This window comes from Erpetoichthys calabaricus, chromosome 12 (assembly GCF_900747795.2).
Source record: "Erpetoichthys calabaricus chromosome 12, fErpCal1.3, whole genome shotgun sequence".
In the NCBI taxonomy this organism is placed as follows: Eukaryota; Metazoa; Chordata; class Cladistia; order Polypteriformes; family Polypteridae; genus Erpetoichthys; species Erpetoichthys calabaricus.
The window spans coordinates 32,536,906-32,556,241 of NC_041405.2; the positions used below are offsets into that span (position 1 = coordinate 32,536,906).

General features: G+C 38.9%; 1 protein-coding gene across 1 annotated transcript in view; it reads right to left on the reverse strand.

The window, feature by feature from the left end:
* Positions 1-18,751, reverse strand: part of tcf20 (transcription factor 20) — a 272,899-nt gene extending 254,148 nt beyond the window's left edge. Inside the window, exon 1 of the mRNA XM_051934357.1 lies at positions 18,566-18,751. The gene's annotated coding sequence lies outside the window, so the exon portion shown is untranslated. The remainder of the gene's footprint in view (positions 1-18,565) is intronic.
* Between the last annotated feature and the right edge of the window lie 585 nt (positions 18,752-19,336).

Sequence of the window (19,336 nt, forward strand, 5' to 3'; positions counted from 1 at the left end):
ATGGTTGAAACTGTTGCCCCTAACGTTGCGCCACGGCGTGTGGTTCGTTTATACGTCGTGTCTTCTCATTAAACTTTTATCTCGCGAATATGTTATTGCAATCCGCAGCGGGAGCGTTTGTATAAACTTAATTGAAACTTACGTTTTACACCGTGCTTTGTTTCCCTTATGAACATGCTTGTATGCTTAACTCGCTCCGTTCTCAATTGTTTAATTTTTTGCTCTTCGCTGTTTGCGGCTGTTCCTCCATTTCCCCCTACTTCGTTCTTTTATCTCGCGAATATGTTATTGCAATCCTTAACGGGAGCGTTTCAATAAACTGATTGAAAATAGTTTTGCATTTACCTTTTTAGTAAAAGGCGAGCTTTTAAGCCTGAGAAATCAGCCCGTAAATGCACACGTTTAATTGGACATGTGTTAATATGTATGGTTACACAGTATTAAAAGACAGTGAACAACGTCAGTTACCTTTCTTCCCGCGTTTGATAAAAGGTGAGCTTTTAAGCCTGAGAAATCACCCCGTAAATGCACACGTTTAATTGCACATGTGTTAATATGTATGCTTACACAGTATTAAAAGACAGTCAAAAATTAACGTCATTTACCTTCGTTCCCGCGTGTGACTCGTGCTGTAAATCTCTTCCTTGTTTTTAGTTCACGTGATTACGTAGGAGGCGTGATGACGCGATACGTGACTCCGCCTCCTCCATTACAGTGTATGGACAAAAAATATGTTCCAGTTATGACCATTACGCTTTGAATTTCGAAATGAAACCTGCCTAACTTTTGTAAGTAAGCTGTAAGGAATGAGCCTGCCAAATTTCAGCCTTCCACCTACACGGGAAGTTGGAGAATTAGTGATGAGTGAGTCAGTCAGTCAGTCAGTGAGGGCTTTGCCTTTTATTATTATAGATATATATATATATATATATATATAAATAGATAGATAGATAGACACAGATATAGATAGATAGATAGATAGATAGATAGATAGATAGATAGATAGATAGATAGATAGATAGATAGATAGATAGATAGAGATATCTATAATAATAAAAGGCAAAGCCCTCACTGACTGACTGACTCACTGACTCACTCATCACTAATTCTCCAACTTCCCGTGTAGGTGGAAGGCTGAAATTTGGCAGGCTCATTCCTTACAGCTTACTTACAAAAGTTAGGCAGGTTTCATTTCGAAATTCAAAGCGTAATGGTCATAACTGGAACATATTTTTTGTCCATACACTGTAATGGAGGAGGCGGAGTCACGTATCGCGTCATCACGCCTCCTACGTAATCACGTGAACTAAAAACAAGGAAGAGATTTACAGCACGAGTCACACGTGGGAACGAAGGTAAATGACGTTAATTTTTGACTGTCTTTTAATACTGTGTAAGCATACATATTAACACATGTGCAATTAAACGTGTGCATTTACGGGGTGATTTCTCAGGCTTAAAAGCTCACCTTTTATCAAACGCGGGAACAAAGGTAACTGACGTTGTTCACTGTCTTTTAATACTGTGTAACCATACATATTAACACATGTGCAATTAAACGTGTGCATTTACGGGCTGATTTCTCAGGCTTAAAAGCTCGCCTTTTACTAAAAAGGTAAATGCAAAACTATTTTCAATCAGTTTATTGAAACGCTCCCGTTAAGGATTGCAATAACATATTCGCGAGATAAAACAACGAAGTAGGGGGAAATGGAGGAAGAGCCGCGAACAGCTAAGAGCAAAAAATTAAGTAAACAATTGAGAACAGAGCGAGTTAAGCATAGAAGCATGTTCATAAGGGAAAGAAAGCACGGTGTAAAACGTAAGTTTAAATTAAGTTTATAGAAACGCTCCCGCTACGGATTGCAATAACATATTCGCGAGATAAAAGTTTAATGAGAACACACGAGGTATAAACGAACCACACGCCGTGGTGCAACGTTAGGGGCAACAGTTTCAACCATTCTATGATCTGCTTCTCGCAACTGAAAGACGGCACATGGCGGATGTTAGCCGACTTGCTGACCGCAATGTTAGGGGCTTCAACTATGGCGCTGACGCCACATCTCAGTGCCAACACTTTGCAGACTGTACTTAAAAGACACGCCCTCCTCACTGGACAGTTAAAAACACCAATCAAACTAACGATGACATCAAGTATTACCCAATCAAAAGTAGGAAAGGAGGCATCTTCATAAAATGCGTGTGGGATGATTTGCATGAGACGCTGCTTTAAAAAAAAAATGATACAAAAAATACGGGATAAATCCCGTCCAGTATTGATTCAAAACGGGACGCGCAATTTCATTCTCAAATGCGGCACGATTCCGTATTTTAAAGGACGGGTGGCAACCCTACAGTGCCAGGTAACCACCCATACAATCACATTGTGATTCAGACTAGGAATGCAATGAATGTAATTACCCCGATCTACATACAAGGCGACAGTCTTGCAACATTCAAAGATGATGGTTTGGGATAAGTACACCATACAACATAAAAGAGCTTATGAAGCCTTGAACCGAAAAAAGCAAGATCTCAGAGATCGTAAAAAAAAAATAGGAGGTAATGTCGTTTTACTCGCTGTAGATTTTAGTCAAACATTACCAGTTATTCCACGAGGGAGACCAGCAGATGAACTCAACGCATGTTTAAAATCCATGCTTCTCCCACGCTCGGTTATATGTCGCGTGTTCTCGGGTAGGTACACCAAAAAATGTATACATTTAAGCATGTAATGGGCAAACAAAAAATGAGGTATACCCGAAGGCACTGCAGTAGTACTTCATGTAACTTTACTTCTTAAATGTTAATGTTTTACTGTTTAATAATTTATACGCTTCTTATATGTTGTTCAAATTCTTTTATCAAAATACCAGTGACAGCGCAATGCACGATAACATGGAGTGAATACACCATACGCATCCGCCCACGGCTGCCCTGCTGTGCGCAGATAGGAGTTGATTCTACAATAAAATAAAATAAAGATAAAAAGACTAAAACAATCATCACCCATAAAGCGGATAGTAGACGTGGCGTACTATATGTGTACCACATTTCAAGTGTATAGGTGAAACGGTTTGCGAGCTACAGGTCATTTTAAATCCTGGACAGACACACAAATTGCCACGGTAGCAAATTACAGAAGAAGATTTTACTGTTTAATAATTTATATTTATATGAAATGTGCTTCTTATATATTACTTCATATTCTCATATGATAATGACGTTAATGTTTATATTGATTTCTGTGTTATTAAAACTGCATGTATGTGTGTATATGTATATATATATATACTAGCAAAATACCCGCGCTTCGCAGCGGAGAAGTAGTGTGTTAAAGAGGTTATGAAAAAAAAAGGAAACATTTTAAAAATAATGTAACATGATTGTCAATGAAAGCCCGTTTCACTCAGTAAGTCTTATGTGTGTGTTTATGTATGTGTGTATATATATATGTAGATGTGTATATGTAGATATGTATATATATGTATATGTATATAAATGTTTATGTGTGTGTGTATATTATATATATAATATATATATATATATATATATATATATATATATATATATATATATATATATATATATATATATATATATATATATATATAAAAACAGCAACAGTTATAACAATGACAACACAATTACATTGACAATCATGTTACGTTATTTTTAAAATGTTTCCTTTTTTTTTTCATAACCTCTTTAACACACTACTTCTCCGCTGCGAAGCGCGGGTATTTTGCTAGTATATATATAGATAGATAGATAGATAGATAGATAGATAGATAGATAGATAGATAGATAGATAGATGTGTATGTATGTAGATATGTAAATATGTATATGTATATATATGTGTCTGTATGTGTGTATATATATATATATATATATATATATATATATATATACATGTATATATGTAGATATGTGTATATGTAGATATGTATATATAAGTATATATGTTTATGTATATATATGTTTACATAACCTCTTTAACACACTACTTCTCCGCTGCGAAGCGCGGGTATTTTGCTAGTTAATAATAAAATACACTTAATCCCAGAGACTTAACAGGAACAAAACATATGCACGTTGATCCCTAACATTCAAAGCCACTAAACCAACCAAGAAAAATCACAGAAAAAGGTATTAACTACATTTTTAAAGATGTATACAGTGCTATGATACAGCCCCCTCCACCCGCAATGTACTATCTCAAGATGTGACCGTGCAGTTTACCAGGGTAAAGAAAGTGAATGGGGCATGTAAACCTTTAAATGGAATCTAAGAGCACCGCAAAGGACCACCACCATGCCGATGGGTCAAGTATTCAAAAGCACTGAGAGGACTTTAGGATGCAATGACCTTCAGATTTATTTTTCCATACAGCCACACAGGGGATGGTGGTAGGATTAACTAATGGAAAGGAGTAGAAAGGTCTGGCTTCAATCATGAAATATGGATAATAGAGTGCATTTTAAAATATATAGGAGGTGTCAATTTATAAAACACAGGCTTGACTTTCTTCAAGATGGTACATAGCCCAATATAACTAGGAGACAGTTATCCCATGATGAGCTGCACCTTGTGCCCAGCTCTCAACTCAGGAGCTTTCTTTCTCTTACAATCCATTTGGCAGATGCTTCCATCTTCTAGGTCTTCCCTAACTAGTTTACGTGTGTGACACAACCTTAAAAGAAACTCTGCCAAAAAATGTACCGCCAAAGGTATCAAATCTAAAGCTTTCTCCAATAAAGGTGTCTGCTAAACCTTTGACTGTAGAAAGTTTCCTTAAAGGCATGAAGTGACTTGAAAAATCAAGTCTGCAACAACTAATATTGTTCTAACATATTGCAATGGAGATGTATCAGTGATGAAGCACATACAAATGGACACCCAAAGTCTATTCATGACATAAAACGGTTGTAATAGTCATGTAAGACTTGTAGCTGGTTTGGGCATACCTCACATACCATTACATAATAGTGGATATATTCCAACATACTTTTCCACCAAAAGTTATCTTTTCATTAGTTCTGTAGTCTGCTTGATTCTAGGATGATCTAAATTTTACTTTACTTGCTTTATTTGCCCTATCACTACAGGCACCTGTTCAGGGACAGGGTTGGGAATACCTTCAGTGATTTTCTTGATTAATTCTGTAGGACTAATTAGAAAGTGATGGGCAAAAACTTTTCAGGGACAGTGTGTTTTCTGGGTTCTCATTAGATGTATGCAGTGTCAGACCTTCACAACAACAAATCAGCTTTCCCATTCTTATTGTTAATAAAAATTAAAGGTGCTAAAGAACAAACAAAGCCCCTTGAGTTTTAATCATTCAAAAACACAGTATGATATCATAACCTGGGAATACTGTAAACAGAAATTGAACCAATTCCAGCCTGTGCTTCCACTCTACCTTCTAATGCTAATTTCACAGCAAGTAATGGCCAATATCCAACGTAGGAGTGTTTTAGGCAAAGGTGAGAGTAAAAGGCACAAGGATGGAGATTTTCAGATTTGTCTAACTTTCAAGAAAGAACGGCCCCAATCTCAATACTGGAAATATTTATTTCCACCACAAATTTCTTACTGGATATGGATAACAAATAATACATGTAGTTGAAGAATTACGGCATAATTTAAATTTATTTAATTATTTTTAAGCCTTTGCAGACATGACTAAATATTTATGTATCTTTTTTAAGTTAAAAAGGTGATGGCGAAATAATGGAGCTGAAATCTTTCAAGAAGTGACAGTAATTTGCAAAACCCAAAAATCATTATACAGTACTTGTTTAACACTGCCAAGAGGTAACCAATTTAGGACCAAAGAAACATTACTATTATAAATACTTGGCTTGCTGCATGATATTTTATACCTCAGGAGAATCAAACAATCCTTCTAGAATTTTACACTTCTTCAGTTTTGCAAATAAATGAGTCTGTCTAAGTCATGACAATACCTCCCAAACACGTTTCAAGTGACTTTCCACAAATAAATTAATACGTCATCAATATACTCTAATACTGAGATGCCCAATAGATCACAAAAGATATTATTTGCCAGAGCATTTGTCAATTCATACTACATTACTTTATATTCGTAATGATCCATAATGGGTTTGAATGCTGTCTTTCATTCGTCATAATTTTTAATCATAATTAGTTTTATGCACTCAGTAAGTCTAATTTGGTGAAGACAGTGGACCTGTTAACTTGATTGAGAAGTGAAAACAGTAATGGTAACGGATAATTATTTCTGACTAATCTTATTTACATTTATGTTTGTTAAAGGTGTCTTAAAAGTAACTGCAACAGAAGGGCAATAAATTGGCCCTAACTGAATGGGGCTGAGTATATATGGATAGATATGGCAGCATGTTCAGACACTGTGGCTGGAAGCTCTCTTAAATGGAAATGTATTTTGTTGTTGCTTTTAATCATGTCTTGGGAAATCAGCACAGGAGCATCGAATCTGATTCGTTACACTCTGGAGTTATTGATTTGCATCAGGTTGTCAAGAAAAGAGTACGCTATTGGAGATTTTCATCATACTTACCAAATACCAGTAGAGATTACTAGTGCACCGGGATCCCCATGGATCATCATACCAAGAAGAAGACGAACGGAGGCTGTGGACAGAGTGGGAAGCAAAAGGACGATGCTGAGCCGGCATTTTAGCTCGGCAGAGGAGGAATCCACATAGGCCACTGCTCCCCAGTCTCTTTCTCTCAAACGTCAGGTTTCTGAACAACAAATTGGATGAGCTCAGACTTTGTTCATCATCACGGTCACCTATGCAAAACAGTTGCATGATGCTTATCACGGAGAACTGACTACATCCAGGAGTACCAGACTCAGCTTTCGAACTAACAAGCCGATCAACTCACCGCAGTGATATAAACAAAGAATCTGGTAAGGGCTGTGGAGGTAATCTGTATGTTTACACAAACAATAACTGGTCTACACATACCATTATTTTTGATAACCGCTGTCTGCCTGATGTGGCGTTTTTGGTAGTTAGCTGCTTTTTATATACCTCAGGAGATTTCTGTTGTTGTTATTATAGCCATGTATATTCCACCGGAGGCTATCATTAATTAATACAGTGCTTGACTGCATGCTATCAATAATAAACAAACAACAGAACGTGTTAAATACTCAACCAGAGAGGAAACACATTAGATAGTATATATTTAAATGTCCCCAAAGGATACAGAGCCATACCCTTTCCACGTCTTGGATAGTCTGATCACCTGTTTTAATTCCAGCTTACTGTCCTATTATTAGGAAACAACAAATCATTAATACAACAATCAAAACCTGGCCAGCAGGAGCATATCAACAATTGCAGGACTGCTTTCAACACACTGACTGGAGTCTGTTTTTCACTAAGGATGCAGAGGAATATACATTAACTGTACTGTTGTATACCAGGAACTGGATTGAAAATGTTACCATTAACAAAAATGTCCATGTATTCCCAAACAGGACACCATGGATGACAAAGGAGGTCCAGGTTCTCCTGAAAGACTGCAGTGTAGCCTACAGATTTGGCACCAGAGGCATGTACAGGGTTGTCAGACATAACCTCAAAAGAGGTATAAAAAGAGCTAAGGCCGCATATAGGGAGAAGACTAAATATCACTTTAAATCCAGGGAACCGACTCATATGTGGCAGGGTATTCAGCAGATAACTAACTTTAAAAATGGAAGAGATCTACGGACAGGCCCTACTTGATGAGGAACTGAATTGCTTCTTTGCCCAACCAGTTGGCAGAGATTTTTACTAACATCTTTAACTTCTCCCTAGCATGTGCTATTGTACCAGCCTGTCTAAAAACTGCCACCATCATCCCAGTGCCTAACCAGATGAACATCAAGTCCCAGAATGACTACAGACCAGTTGCATTGACACCTATTATATTTAAGTGCTTTGACAGGCTAGTTCTGAAACACATTAAATCCAGTCTTTTACCAACCATAGATCAGCACCAGTATGCTTTCAGGTCAAACAGATCTACAGAGGATGCCATAAACACAGCTCTTCACACTGTATTGACCCATTTGGAGCAGAAGGGGATGTATACCAGGACACATTTTGTTGACTACAGCAGTGTATTCAACAATACTGTCCCCAACAGGTTGGTGAGGAAGTTGCTGGACTTGAGTTTCAGCAATCAAATGATGGCATTGGATTAATGATTTTTCCTGTAACCGACTGCAGACAGTGAGACTGGGGCCCTACATCTCCTCCAGCCTGACTCTCAGCATCGGAGCACCTCAAGGCTGTGTCCCCTCCACTACTCACTGTTTACATATGACTGCATACCTGTTCACTCCACAAATATGCTGAAAAAATTTGCAGATGACAGAACGGTGGTGGGAGGATTATCTCTGACAGTAATGAGATGGCCCACAGGGATGAGGTCTACAAGTTGAGTGAATGGTGTGCGGATAAAAATTTGTCTTTGAACATCAAAAAGACAAAGGAGTTTATTACAGATTTTAGACTGTACCAGACTGAGCTCCTGCCATTGAAAATGAGGGGATAAGAAGTGGAGAGGGTCACTAGTTTCAAGTTCTTGGGTATTCATATCAGTGAAGATGTTAAGTGGACTGTAAATTCAACGATTTTGGTTAGGAAGGCTCACCTCAGAGCAACGTTTCTACAAAGTTACTGGAGTCTTTCTACCACTACTCAATAGAAAGCATACAGATATACTGTATAATGGTCTGGTATGGAAATTGTGCATCAGCAGGCAAAGCAGCTTTACAGGGAGTTATTAACATGGCTCAGAAGATTACTGGACTCCCTCTGCCTACCTTGAAGGATATCTATGGGTCTCACTGCCTGAGCAGAGCCCGTAGTATTGTTAAGGATAATTCTCATCTTGTCCATCACTTGTTTTTATTACGGCCAGCTACAGAGCCTTGAAGAACCGCACTTCCACACTAAGGAACAGTTTTTATCCAACAGTCATAAAAGAACTAAACTTACAACCACTATCCTTTACGTCATTACAATAATTTCATTTTATGTGTGGTATTATTGATTTACTATTGTGCAATCATTTCATAAGCACTTTATTACTTGACTAATTTATTTATTTATTACTCACATTATTTTATAACCAATGTGTGTGTATGTGAGTGGAAATGGAGTGTATGATGTATAGTTTTTGTTTTTAAGAGATAATAAATTTTTTGTATGTTCACATGGCAATGACAATGAAGGCAATTATTCAATAAATAACCTTCAAGAATTTTAACTGCCACAAAGCACTCCACCAAACAATATCTTTGCTTCCAGTCAATAAGTGGATTATGCTCTTCCAGCCACTGATATCCAAAAACAATAAGAGGTAGAGATAACAAATAAGGTAGTTAATTATGTAGGAAGAGCACTTATTGCACTTGTTTGGATCAGTAAGGGATGTGTCATGTCCTCTAAAGCTCCAACCCCTAACAGATTATCTTCCATGGATACAATGTAGATATTTAGACAGGGTTTATGTTTTAGGGACTTATAAAGTTTCCTACTGCTCCAAAACCAATATGATCTGAATTCCCACAATTGAAACAGAGATGTTTTGTTAGTCTTCTTTGTCATTCTTTTGCTGTTACATTAGTTTTACCCACTTCCACTTTTAATATGAAATCTTTATTTTCCTAAATTATTTATGGTGAGGTTTTACATTCCAACTTTCTCTCCTTTATGCTAGTACCTGTCATCAAAGTCAAATCAATAACCTCCTCCAGAGTGGTCCCGCCATAATGACTGATTAGTTCGTCCATAATCTGAGAGTCAAGTCTCTTCTTAAACAAGGAGTTTATTCCTCCAATCCTACATCTACAGCTACGACTTGTAATGTTATGATACAGTCGCTTATACTCCAATTACCCAGGTTTAATTCTACTGGTCTGTTTACTGCTACTGCTACTGCTACTTCTTAAAGTCCATCAAACAAAATTCCAGGGAGTAACCACTAGAATGATGTCCATCATACTGGGAAAAAGCCAGTTTAAATGATTTATCATCTAACAGAGTTATAAAGTAAGCCACTTTAGAAGTGTCAGAAGCATACAGTGGTGTGAAAAACTATTTGCCCCCTTCCTGATTTCTTATTCTTCTGCATGTTTGTCACACAAAATGTTTCTGATCATCAAACACATTTAACCATTAGTCAAATATAACACAAGTAAACACAAAATGCAGTTTTTAAATGATGGTGTTTATTATTTAGGGAGAAAAAAAATCCAAACCTACATGGCCCTGTGTGAAAAAGTAATTGCCCCCTTGTTAAAAAATAACCTAACTGTGGTGTATCACACCTGAGTTCAATTTCCGTAGCCACCCCCAGGCCTGATTACTGCCACACCTGTTTCAATCAAGAAATCACTTAAACAGGAGCTGTCTGACACGGAGAAGTAGACCAAAAGCACCTCAAAAGATAGACATCATGCCAAGATCCAAAGAAATTCAGGAACAAATGAGAACAGAAGTAATTGAGATCTATCAGTCTGGTAAAGGTTATAAAGCCATTTCTAAAGCTTTGGGACTCCAGCGAACCACAGTGAGTGCCATTATCCACAAATGGCAAAAACATGGAACAGTGGTGAACCTTCCCAGGAGTGGCCGGCTGACCAAAATTACCCCAAGAGCGCAGAGACGACTCATCCGAGAGGTCACAAAAGACCCCAGGACAACGTCTAAAGAACTGCAGGCCTCACTTGCCTCAATTAAGGTCAGTGTTCACGACTCCACCATAAGAAAGAGACTGGGCAAAAACGGCCTGCATGGCAGATTTCCAAGACGCAAACCACTGTTAAGCAAAAAGAACATTAGGGCTCATCTCAATTTTGCTAAGAAACATCTCAATGATTGCCAAGACTTTTGGGAAAATACCTTGTGGACTGATGAGTCAAAAGTTGAACTTTTTGGAAGGCAAATGTCCCGTTACATCTGGCGTAAAAGGAACACAGCATTTCAGAAAAAGAACATTATACCAACAGTAAAATATGGTGGTGGTAGTGTGATGGTCTGGGGTTGTTTTGCTGCTTCAGGACCTGGAAGGCTTGCTGTGATAGATGGAACCATGAATTCTACTGTCTACCAAAAAATCCTGAAGGAGAATGTCCGGCCATCTGTTCGTCAACTCAAGCTGAAGCGATCTTGGGTGCTGCAACAGGACAATGACCCAAAACACACCAGCAAATCCACCTCTGAATGGCTGAAGAAAAACAAAATGAAGACTTTGGAGTGGCCTAGTCAAAGTCCTGACCTGAATCCAATTGAGATGCTATGGCATGACCTTAAAAAGGCGGTTCATGCTAGAAAACCCTCAAATAAAGCTGAATTACAACAATTTTGCAAAGATGAGTGGGCCAAAATTCCTCCAGAGCGCTGTAAAAGACTCATTGCAAGTTATCGCAAACGCTTGATTGCAGTTATTGCTGCTAAGGGTGGCCCAACCAGTTATTAGGTTCAGGGGGCAATTACTTTTTCACACAGGGCCATGTAGGTTTGGATTTTTTTTTCTCCCTAAATAATAAAAACCACCATTTACAAACTGCATTTTGTGTTTACTTGTGTTATATTTGACTAATGGTTAAATGTGTTTGATGATCAGAAACATTTTGTATGACAAACATGCAAAAGAATAAGAAATCAGGAAGGGGGCAAATAGTTTTTCACACCACTGTATGTTTGGAGCTGCAAATCGAATATCAGTCAACAATGAATTAAGAAAACAATGACGGTTGCAGGATTTATGTTTTTTTAGTTGTACAAATTCCTTATGCCTCATGAACTTCTGCCTGAGTTCCTAACTGTTCCTGCATCTAGATAAACAAACTGTTGAAATGAAGAGGTTAATTATCTTTTTTAAATATTGTATTTTTGAAAACCATAGCATTCTGTTAATCAAATACAGTATATATTAATGACATACCTGATACAACCATTTAATTGAAATTATGTAGAATAAAAGCAAAGGAAAAATGTAAAAAAAATTAAAAGCACAAAGCAAAATGAGATTCAATGTGCTCCACTCAATATTAACTATCGTCAGTTCACCAGCAACCCAGTCATCCACCAATTACTTAAAATATGGAACCAATGCAGGACATATGTTAAGGTAGAGAAGCTCTTATCTGTTCCTCCTATACAAAATAATAATAATCTTTTTTTTCAATCTTCTCTGACATACTCAGAGAAGTGTTTAACCCATGGAAATCGCTTTGGATTAAGACATTTAGAGATCTTTATACAGAAATTGTATTTGCATCTTATGAACAATTATGCTCCAGATTTAACCTCCTTGTTACACACTTCTTTTCCCATATGGATATTTTTTTAAAAGAAACCTACTCAACATTCCACATCTTGCGCCCATAACAATCACAGAAGCCATACTGGTTAGTCTTGAGGACATTGACAAGATTTTAATAGTATATAAAAAGATGTTAATTAACCTACCCTTCAAAGATCCTAGAGAATGGTGGGAAGGAGACCTTTCAATTAGCATCTCAGAAAAGTAGTGGAACTCAGCCATACATAGAATACACTCCAGTTTTATATGTGCCAAGCAATCCAAAATTCTTATACAGTTCACATTGATCTGGTTTAAAATTTTCCAAAATGTACCCAAGGCAAGACCCAACCAGCGAGTGTTACTGTCTAGCTCTAGCACCTCTAGGCCATATGTTTTGGGAATACACAGAATTAACATAATTCCAGATTAAAATTTATCCAGATCAACTGGAAGAATCCTAATCCACCTTCTTTATCATCTCAAATGAGAAGAAGTCAAATTCTCTCTTAAAGGATATGTACTGTACAAAACTGTTTTTAACATGACATGAACTCATTACTACTATCTTAGAATAAGCATGATGGGCCTGTGATTGACTCTGTAATGTTATTAATCATTTTATCATTTCTCCAAAAATTAAAAACAAAAAAAATAAGGGGGGGGGGGGTTATTTCCTTTTTGCTGGTGTCTCTCATCTCTTTCTTTCTTTTGGGTGAGGGTCAAGTAGTTAAATCTTGCACTTGTTTTACTACTTCTCCACCTTTTTATTTCACTTTCCCCACCTTCTTCTGGGTATGTCTTAGATCCCTAAAAAACTTTGTCTTTTTGGGGTCACTCAATTTATTTCTTGAACCAAGACTCTAAATTGCCAGTGCAACAAAATGAGCAGGAGATGAAAGGTAAGTGTCATGTCAAGGCAGTCATTAGCCAGCAAATTTAAATAAAGTAGTACCAAAGACAGAACACTAGCAAAACATGTAGTCAAAATATCTGTAGTCTGATACTGGTTAGGGCTTCCTGACGTGATCAACTAGAACTGGACGCTGCTGAACAACACTTCTAGAATTTCATCAGTTCAAACATGATAATCACATGAGAACCTGATACAACTTACCCAACTTTTAAAAACTGGCCAATTAAACTAAGACTGACACTATGATAAGAATTTATTATATCTGTTCAGTTAGTAACGAGGTGTCTTCCTAGCATTTGGTGCTTCTGATTGACATTTACACTCAAAGTCAAAATGAAAATAGCTAATTTTGCAAACTAGATGTGCCCTAAATCACTTGTAAACACTCTTTTGAATATCCAAAAATCTTAGATGCTAAGGGATTTGCAGTGCTGCTAAGGTTACGTCACACAACTTCAGGGGCCGTATCACCTAATAATGGACAGTTGCATTCTGATGACAGGACAACCAAAATGGCACTACGGTAAAATGAGACTTAATAGGTACAAAATACACATGCAGAACTGATCTCACACATTCCAATCACCCAAAACAAAAAAGAGCCCCAGAAAAAAAAAAAAAAACTATAAAATACATTTTAAAAATCGTCTAAATCATAAGAAATAATGTTTTGAACACAATGTTGTCATCTTCATGTCAACATGGGCTGAAAGTTATCAATAACCATTACATCACAACACCCTCACTATGGCTTTTCCAGTGTGGCACAGGTTCCTACACAGCAAGTACAAACTGTGACGTAAAATCCATCCATCCATTTTCCAACCCGCTGAATCCGAACATAGGGTCACGGGGGTCTACTGGAGCCAATCCCAGCCAACACAGGGCACAAGGCAAGAACCAATCCCGGGCAGGGTGCCAACCCACCGCAGGACACACACAAACACACCCACACACCAAGCATACACTAAAATGTTATGGTTTATTCCAGGAAAATTCTGAAACAATGTAATGCAAACAAAAAACGACCCATTCTTAGGTCAGTTTCATGTACTACAGCTGATAAAGCAGACAAGCTACCAATCTTTAACGTCAACAAACCACATACTAATTTACTAACAGATTTGTTCCAAGAGGAAACAAAAATATGAAATCTAAGTTAATCAAAGTAGGTCCTAATGATTCTTAGCAAGTATAAATAAATTTCACAAAGTAATGGGAGATGATCACGTTAGGACCTGAGACTACAAATTAAACATAACAAACAAGATCAGTTAATAGCCTAAGGCAGTCATGCAGCTGCTGGCAAGCTTTATGAAATGTGAAAATAACCCAAAATGATCCAATGCTGGTATCAAGAGGTTAGAAATCAATCCAATTAGTAATCTGCAATGACCATACCAGAACCTGGTGCACATCACTAAAAACATCTAAAACTGAAACAGGTAATACCTCAATGCAAATTTGCTACAACCTTAAGTTTGTATTTATGAAACGTGACAAGTTAACAAAAAGATGATTTGAAGTTAATTCCAATATTTCAGAAATGCAACCACTTAGCAGACTAAGCTGGCAATACAAGAACAGCTGAAATCAACTTGAAACCACCTTAAGGACATTCTGGTACTACTGCAAACATTTCTGATATTGGTTAGTGCAGTGTTTCTCAACCTTTCTGATATTGCAGCCCACCTTTTTTACATGTAAGTGTCTTAGAGAGCCACGTCTACCCCTTGGTGAACTGAGAGTATCAGAGGAGTTCAGAAATCAATTGCACAGCAATGCCGATCACGTAACCCAATGTGTGACCCACCGCGATGCACTACCATCTTTGTACGTATACAATGACAATAAAGTTGAATCATTTCATTTATAGGGAACAAGGGGGCTTCGCTCGCCTAGCCCCGGCGTTGGGTATCCTGAAATACATTAGCCGAGCTCGTTCGTTTTGGAGCCGTGCTCGCTTTGCCCGCGGCATTTCAGACGCGTGTTGTAGGCGCCTGCGTTCATTGATTGTATCCATGTGGGCACGTGTTTGTATATCTGTCAGTCGAGCTCATTCGTTTTGAACCCGTGCCTGCATTGCTTTGGCAGTTTCAGATGTGCGTTGTAGGCGCCTGCGTTCATTGATCTTATCCAGGTGGGCTCGTGTTTGTATCGTTGAGCTGTATTGTATTTGAATTTGGTGTAACGCGTTCAGCGGTTTGTACAATCCCAAACAGCACATTATTCCTAACTTCACTCCGCAGCAGTGCCACTCACAATATGGCGGTGACGCCTGCACCTTCACTCTGCAGTAGCGCCACTCACAATATGGCGGTGTGTGGACCTGTGGGGCCTCCGTAGCCTCTTCCGTTTGAATCTGGGCTGCAGCGCAGAATCCTCTTTTTTGTGTGGCCGTGTCGGTAGTTGTTAGCTATGGGCACGTTGTTGCTTCATTTCTCATTCATGTCAGTTGAGCTCTTTCGTTTTTGGGCCGTGACTCCTTCGTGCGCAGTGGATACGACTTCGCTTGCGGTGTATGAGACGTGCGCTGTACGCGCCTGCGCAGTACGTCTCATGGTCCCATTGCCGTGTACCTGCGTCCATGCCATCCGGTTTACCATTCTCGGTCAGTAATATGGATAGGAAGTCGTGACCCACAAAGAAATACTGGGTTAGGGCATCCACACATGATCAACTAGAACCTGACCCTAATGATCAAAACCTCTGGAATCTGATGATTTAACCCACAATAATCTCAAGATCCTGATACAGCATACCCAACTTTTAAAATTTGATCAATTAACCTTAGGCAAACAGAATAGGATGCTGCTGCTGCTGGGGTGTACATGTGTTCAGTTAGGGACATGGGGCCCTACAAGAATCTTGAACTATTGATTGACACTTATTAAATCCGTCTGTTGAAGGTCTGACTCTGTTGGTGAGATTTCAGAAATTTTACAAGTTAACTACAAGATATAAAAATTATTGGGAACTGCTGCTGCTCACAAAATCTAACAGGTTATAAGCCTATAATGATCACACTAGGGCAGCGGTACCCAGGGGTATGCGGCAGACCGGTTAGGGGTACGCGAAAATAATATTGGTAATGGCAGAAAACACCAAAAAAAAGGATTTAAAATAAAAACACAAAAACAAAGTTATAGAGTTTTGGTTTACAAAGACAGACTTGTGTGAAAGTTGTCACTAGACCCGCCCATCACTAGTCGTATCACGCGATTGCACAAGTGTCCTCCTCCTCTTTGCCAAAACTGTCACTGTGATTGAAAGCAGTCCATCACTTTAGTGTTCGATTGGGCGTCAAGTGAGTAACGTGTATTAATAGGCCTATCTCGTTCCTTTTTTATGAGGGCTTAATTTGAAGTGTTTAGCTATTATTTACTGTTTTGAGTGACGTTCTATTGATATTGTTTTGTGCCCCAACATGGGTAAGTGGTTGAAAACTGGAACTCTTAAACAGAGCTGCAGTTAGCATTGAAGTTCAACCTGCTGATTCAGCAGCTGCAAGTACAATGAAGCAGTCTGATGATTTACAAGCGCAAGGGGACCAGGGTGCAGTGACTGATAGGCCTGTTCTTGCAAGAGATAAAGTTAACACTATTAAAAAAAAAAAAACACAAAACATCAGTGCTCCACTAAAGAAGAGAAAATATTCTGTTGAATACTTGAGATATGGATTTTCATTCACGGAAGAGCTTGTCGAAAGCGCATTCTCGTCTTATGCATATATTAAGAATAAATATCACAATAAGCTTGATGCAGCTCCTGATTTGAGGTTATATCTGTCTTCATTTGAACCTGATTTTAAAAAATTCGGATCCATGAAACCAGCTCAAGGATCGCATTAAAATTATTAAGAGCCACTTTGGAAGACTTGTATATCAAGATGAATAATTGTTATGTGCTTTCATCATAAGTTAATGTGGGTAAAAATTATTTTAATGCTGTTATTATTTGTTTTGATCTTATGTTTGGTTGCTATTATAAAAAACTGAAATAAATTGTAAAATGTAAAATCAAAAATAAAAGCCTATAAATGTCATTAGGTTAATTTCAGTCATTTTATTATTAAGTAACCTAAGAAAATTAAAAAACAAAACAACTTTTTTGAGGAATGGGTGGGGGTAATGAAGAGAGGGAGTACTCATAAATGTAAAGCCTAATCAAGGGGTACGGGAAAGAAAAAAAGGTTGGGCACCGCTGCACTAGGGCATCTAACTAATGAATAACAAACAATTATTATAACAATAACCTAAGTTGTAACTATATAACTAATTGTGAAGGCCACATTTGCACCTAAGGCTGGTATGGTGCTGTGGACAACACATTAGATTTCAGCAGGAGAAACAAAAAATGCATACTTGTAATGATTTGTCATTATGGTGGTCACAACGACATTAGGGTTAGGTAATGCTGCTAATAAGATCTTTGTGTGTGTTCACCCTTTGATGGACAGGCACATTGTCCAAGAACTGTTCCTTCCTTGCACCCTATAATTGCTGGGATTGGCTCCAGCTGCCCCACAAACCTGCCCTGGGTAACCCGGTTTGGAAGGAAGATGGATGGATGTATGATTTCATGCTGTGTTATGATTAACTGTTAATGCTGCTCATATTAACCCACCCTACCAACAAGAAGTCTGGCCATATTTTAACAAGCTCTGTTACCCAAGGACAGGAAAAGGCTAATGACCCCTTATTCCTAACAATAACAAAGTCACCTCTGTGAAAATGAAAGCGCTGGAGGTTATCATGGAAGAGGTAGGATAAACACAATCCGAGAAGGACAGTGCTTCTTTGCTACGCTCCACCTACGCTCGAATCCGAAGCATCGCAGTAGCTGACAGGGTTAGTGGTGTTCGCACGTGCCTTTGGTACTTTCGGAGCACACAGTCATCCCGCGGTGTAGAATGCGCAGCTGGGAATTACGGGATTCGTCGGGATCATTAGAGGTATTACTAAACTGAAAAGGCACAAACATAACAAGCGTACGGCTCCGCTGATAAGTGCTTGAGAAGGTGGCATTCCGTAAATTCTGATGTACCCCCACCCCTCTATAACATGTTCTTAGTTTTTTAGGTGACCTCCCAAGTCTCAATAAATGCCACTTCACTGATGAGTTATGCCAATAAAATGCCACGCGACAATGATCAAGTTCCACGCGTGCCCCGTTCAAGCGTGCAGGGTGGGCAGCGTGACCGCGACCCCCCCTTCCCTTTACCACCACCACCACCAACGCCCCCGCCCGCCCTCGCGCCACTGTCAACGCAGAGGCCGGTCCACGAGAGGCGCTTTTCCGCTCGCCCTATCCGGAGGAACGTACCTTACACTTAGAACAGCGCACCTCTAGCAGAAATATTCAACGTGCGTTATTCATGCGCACCCTGTTTGCGTGTTTTTTTCTCTCACCGCCCCCCTCATCTAGTCACGTGATAATTTTTCCAGGTTTTTTTTTTTTTTTCTTCACTCGTCCCTCTCATCCACGGACAAAACAAGCTCAATGTGTCAGACTTGAGCAACCAATACGCAGAGCAATAGAACGAATGAGGGCGGGCTTACTGCCGAGGTATCCGGGGTAGATTGGTTCACCTCCAGGAGATACAAACTTCCAGCAGCACCAGTCCCCACCCCTCCCCTTTACTTCCGAAGTGACTTCCCGTTAGTAACTTTATAATGAATCGCCACAAAAGTTTAAAGCAATGCCATGAAGTCACTACGAAAAAAAAGGTTTTTGCGGGTTTCCCACCTCCTTGACCACAGGCCTGCTTAGGCGTATGTAGAAGAGCTGATAAACTCAAACCGCGATGGCGGGAGACCACAAGTACTGGGGTATATTACCCCAAGCTGCATAATTAGCGCGCGTGCGCAGCAGATCTGCCAGTCGTTAAGGTTTGCGCGTTAGTGCGCCGTTTATGGATGCGAGATTTGCACAGATTTTACGGTTAGATGCAGAATAGGACGAAACCATCTCGATATTTCGTCGTAATTGCCTTATTCATCGTCCACACACCGGTGTCGGTGTTTTCCTTTTCAATGCTGGCATCAATCTCGTATCAGTGAATCAGGAGGCAGTGGGCAGAAAAACTGAAATGAT